The sequence below is a fragment of the Mus caroli genome, chromosome 9, assembly GCF_900094665.2.
Source record: "Mus caroli chromosome 9, CAROLI_EIJ_v1.1, whole genome shotgun sequence".
Taxonomy (NCBI): domain Eukaryota; kingdom Metazoa; phylum Chordata; class Mammalia; order Rodentia; family Muridae; genus Mus; species Mus caroli.
Genome location: NC_034578.1, coordinates 60,941,107 through 60,946,114, shown reverse-complemented (window position 1 = coordinate 60,946,114; position 5,008 = coordinate 60,941,107). Strand labels below are relative to the sequence as shown.

General features: G+C 47.4%; 1 long non-coding RNA gene across 1 annotated transcript in view; it reads left to right on the top strand.

The window, feature by feature from the left end:
• LOC110302316 overlaps positions 1-4,128 on the top strand; it is a 7,726-nt gene extending 3,598 nt beyond the window's left edge. Inside the window, exon 4 of the long non-coding RNA XR_002378796.2 lies at positions 3,141-4,128. This is a non-coding gene — a long non-coding RNA (uncharacterized LOC110302316). The remainder of the gene's footprint in view (positions 1-3,140) is intronic.
• Positions 4,129-5,008: the final 880 nt, after the last annotated feature.

Sequence of the window (5,008 nt, the reverse complement as noted above, 5' to 3'; positions counted from 1 at the left end):
ACTCACTTTGTAGACCAGGCTGGCCTCGAACTCAGAAATCCGCCTGCCTCTGCCTCCCGAGTGCTGGGATTAAAGGCGTGCGCCACCACGCCCGGCTTCCCTTCTTCCCTCTTATTCAAAGCTAAACCAAGAGAAGAATCTGCCAACCTCTGCTCATCCCTGGACTTGACAGAGCAGCTGCTTGCGCAGGTCAGGCTGGAATTCCAAACAGGAGTGCTCAGTAGACTGTAGTGGGGCTGGTGCAGATTCTGGAAGCCGAGCAACGTTTTTCAGAGAAGTCTCCAATCCCCACATTGACTTCCAGCTCTTGGTAAAACCTTCCTGGGAGTGGAAGGTGTTACTTGGACTGAGAGGAGGCCCAGTGCTGCCCAGGAAGCAGCATAACCCGTGCTCACGAGGAACATGGCACACACTACTATAGGTTGGTCATTCCTGGCATAGGAAACACACTGACTCAAGTGCACAGGCGTTCCCTGGGGTGCAGTTTCTTTCTACATACCTAGCTGCTGTGCCCTGTATAGCTGCCTCTCCCTTACTGCTTGTAGCCTCCCTAGGCTTACGCTACCCCCAGGGGTCATAAGTAATATAATTTAGTCCAGGATTCCTTAGCAAACCATCCCCCCATGGGGCAGCTATAGTGCCCTTCCTTCTGGGGTAGCCCCAGATTCTGCTCCAGCTGGTCTAGACATGAGCCAGATACTTTGTGTCTCATGGATTCTGGGGTCACACAGCAGCTCTCTGAGGAGCCTTTGAAGGCCTCTTCCCTTCTCTTTGGGTGTCCAGGGACCCTGCCACACACTTCCCAAGTCTTTCAAAGGTTTCCCATCACTCTCTTCTTTACATCCCTGTCTTTGTTATCCCGGAAGTGCTGGCGGAATGTGCTCACCCCACACTGAATACCTAGCCCTTACTTTTGAACATGGAGGCACTTGGCACCCATTGTGTTATTCTGGGCTCTTGCAGTGTCTGCTGAGGTGAAATCAGTGAGCACTCACTGTGCCCCTTTTACTAAAAGGGACCCCTTGTGTCCCTTTTAGTCGAGGGACTAAAAATTATGTCAAGCAGCACCTGCCACACCAGGTAGCTTTTATGCATGGGTCAGACCATTTCTCTCTATTCAAAAAGAAAAGCTGAGACCGGAAAGGTTGAGTGCTGTCCCCTAAGGGCACAAGGCTAGCTGGTGGTAGAGGGAGAATTTGGACCTGGATTCCTAGACTGTCCACTAGACCATCCAACTCTACCCTACCAGGCTGGCCCTATTCTTTCTCCTCTGTTCTGACATGACTGGACCTTCTGCCTCAGCCACACCCCTTCTCTTGTTTCATGGGAACATGGGTATGCTCTCTCATTATCCACTTGGGGCTTCTGGAAAGATCCTTTCCTAGTCTGTATACACGAAAGTCAAGTTAAGTCTGCCTGGTCCATAGGCTTCGTCTGTGTAAAGGAATTTCTTAACCCACATAGCACACTCTCATGGAGGCAGTCTTTATTTTTGTGTATGTACATGCATGTGTGCATGTGTGTGCGCATGTGTGTGTGCATGCATGTGTGTGTGCATGTATGTGTGTGTGCGTGCGCATATGTGTGTGTGCACACATATGCACAGCACACACGTGGAGCAGAGGGTTACTTGCAGGAGCTGGTTCTCTCTTTCTATCCTATTTCAGGGACCAAACTCAAGTTTTCTGGAGTAGTAGCAAGCGCCCTTACCCTCTGAGCTATATTGTCAGCCTATGAAAGTGATGTTCAATTAAGAACTTAATAGTGTCTATTCCTATGTCAAGTGTGTGTGTGTGTGTGTGTGTGTGTGTAGGTACATGTGAGCAGATACATGTGTGGTGGCCAACTGTCAACCTGGGAAGTTTACCATTTTTTTAAAGTTTTAAGTTATTATTACTACTACTACTATATCATCATCATCATCATTATTATTAATTGTGATGATGATGTGTGTGGACAGGCCTGCATGTGGCAGTGAGGGGACAATTTTGTGGAGTGTGTTCTTCCTTCAGCTTTTCCATAGCTTCTGAAGATTGACCTCAGGTTGCCAGGCTCACACAGCTTCCACCTTTACCTGTTGAGCCATTTCATTGATTGGCTCCCCTCGTGTGTGTGTGTGTGTGTGTGTGTGTGTGTGTGTGTCTGTGTCTGTGTGTCTGTGGATCCCATCCATGACCTCCTGCTTGTATAGCAAGCATCTTACCAATGAGCCGTCTCCCCAGCTCTCAGTCTCTTTGTTAATGTTGGCATTTGCTGGTGAACGTTTACAAGTGTCAGTAGAAGGCACAGTCAAGCAGTTTTCTAAAGTGTGTACATTTCCCAGTTCCACTGGTGACATCTGAGAGCTTTGGTGAGCCACATCCTTGGTGATACCAATGTTGTTATTGGCTTAAGTTTTACTCACGGTGATAGCTGTGTAGTGGTATGGCTTTATGCCTGCTTTGTGTTTTCTGGCTGGTTAATGATGTTGAACACCTTTTTATATGCTTGGCAGCCCTTGGATAAGCATATAAAAGCCCTCTTTTATAAAGTGCCATTTAATTTTGATTTTTAAAAAGTGAGTCTTTTTTTTTCTTTCTTTTATTCCTCCTCCTTCTCCTCCTCCTTTTTTTTTTTTTTTTTTTTTTTTTTTTTTTTTTTTTTTGAGACAGAGTTTTACTAAGAAGCTCTGGTTGTCCTAGAATTCATTATGCAGACCAGGCTGACCTTGAACCCATAGAGATCCAATCCACCTGCCTCTGCTTCCCAAGTGCTGGGATTAAAGGTGTACTCTACTATGCTTGCCCCCCCACAAGAGGGGGGTCTTTTTCTTATTAATTTATAGAAATCTATTGTATAGTCTGGGGAGCGTTCTTTTGTTTGTATGTTTATTTGAGACAGGCTCTCTCTGTGTATAGCTCTGGCTGTCCTGAAACTCGATATATAGACCAGGGTTGCTTTGAATGTATAGAGATCTCTGCCTCCCAAGTGCTGGGATTAAAGACGTGTGCCACCATGCTAGCACTGGATGAGATTTTTAAACACAAACATTGCAAATTTCTTTTCAATATTTTTTTTTTGCCATGAATAGTTCTTAGTGCTAATGAAGACCACTTTACTGACATTATTTTACAGTTTGTGCTCTTTTGTGCCTGCCTTAGGAAAACGTGGCCCTCCCCAACGTTATAGATATTCTCCTGTGATTTCTTCTAGAAGCTTCGTTGTTTCCCACAGCCAACGTCATACTCACTGTGCCATCCAGCATGTGCAATCGTTCTGCGTCTATGTAGACTTCACCCAACGCCCATACCGCTCAGCTTGCCTTTGCATGTTATGGTGGCTCATGTGACCTTTGCATGACATGGTCAGATCATATGACCTATTGTCTATTTGTTGCTCACCTTGGCTCCCACATTCACTTTCACGTTCAAAGTTGCTCCATGTACACGCACCACTGCGACTGACATTATGCATGGACATCTGGGTTGTTCCCAGTGTCCCTTAACATCACAGCTTCTCAGAACATCGGCACAAACTCCTCCTTGTAAGAACATAGTTGGGGTGTGTACCCCACAGATGGAGGCTGGCTTGGGAGCACCTCTAAGCAATGCTTAGAGGAGGCACCTTGGGGGGTTGCTGAGGAGTGGGATTAGAGAAGGGGGTGTGTGGGTGGCCAATTGTGGTGTGGGTAGGCCCTGGCTCTAGGCCCAAACCTGCTTCAAGCCAGAGCAGACTCAGTTTTGGGCTTTAAGGCTATGTTTAAGGCCCTCACTTTCAAGGCACATGAAGCCAGCCATGCCTGTGGAGCCCTGATGTTGGGAGTCATCCATGATTGCTCTTGCACCTCATTCAGGGACTCTCAATCAAACTCAGAGCTCACCCATATGCGTAGACTCTGTTGCTAGTTTGCTCTGGGACTCCTCTCTGCCTTCCGAGGCTGGAATGACAGGCTGGCCACCATCCTACCTGGCATTTATGGAGACTTGGACACAGGCCTTTGACTCTAGCACTGTGCCTGCTCTGCTACTCTGTGCCTTAAGAACTCTGCCTTCCTGCAGATGGTGATTAATAACTAACTTGTGCCTTGCCCTCTGCGGTGGCCCCTCCCAGGAGGCTGAGGCTGCTTTCTTATCTAAATAAACTCTGCACAAACATGGCCGCATTCGTTCCTCATGTGTGAGTTATGTGCAAGGGCATTACCCAGGGACGGGGAAACCTGCTCATACTGTAACCCTGACCTAACCTGGGCAAGACCAGCAAGCCACCGAGTCTTATTTATTTATTCTCTATTTATTTTGTAGTATTGGGATGAAACCCAGGGCCTCATATATGCTACATGCTAGCACAGAGAAATGAGTTTTAGACCCTGAGCAGCAAAACTCAAAGCCTCTTTTCCTTTGCACCTACTTATGGAACCCTCTGGTGAAAAGGCAGAAGCCCCTTGCCCTGAGCCTAGGGAAGGCTGAGGGCTAGAAAGAAAAAGACTTTCTTCCCATGATCCTCTTCTGGAGAGACAAAGACACACCCATGAGGTAGATGAATCCATGGTTCTTCTGACTTGAACTAAGTGCCTTCAACTCCGAAGCCTGATCTTGCACAGGGAGGTTTGTGGACCAGGGGAGGGCATGGCAGAGCCACTGGGTAAATAAGGATATGGACAGATATTGTTACACTCCTGGAGGTGACTGGGTGTGTGGGAGATGGGTGGGAAAGATGGGTGCTGTGAAGGAGGGTGTCAGGGTTGGAGAGATGGCTCAGTGGTTAAGAGTACCTACTGCTCTTTCAGGGGCCCTGAATTTGGTTCTTGGCACCAGATGAGGTGGCTCACAACCTCCTATAAATCCATCTCCAGAGGATCCAATGCCCTCTTCTGTGTTCTCTTATGGATTCCATAGGCACACGAGCAAGCTCACACACAAACACATAAATAAAAATAAACCTTAGGGGGAGAAAAGGCAGCGTCTGTCAGCCCCATGGGTGCCTTTATTACCTCATGGTGGAAGGTGCGGAACCAACTCTGCAGACGTCT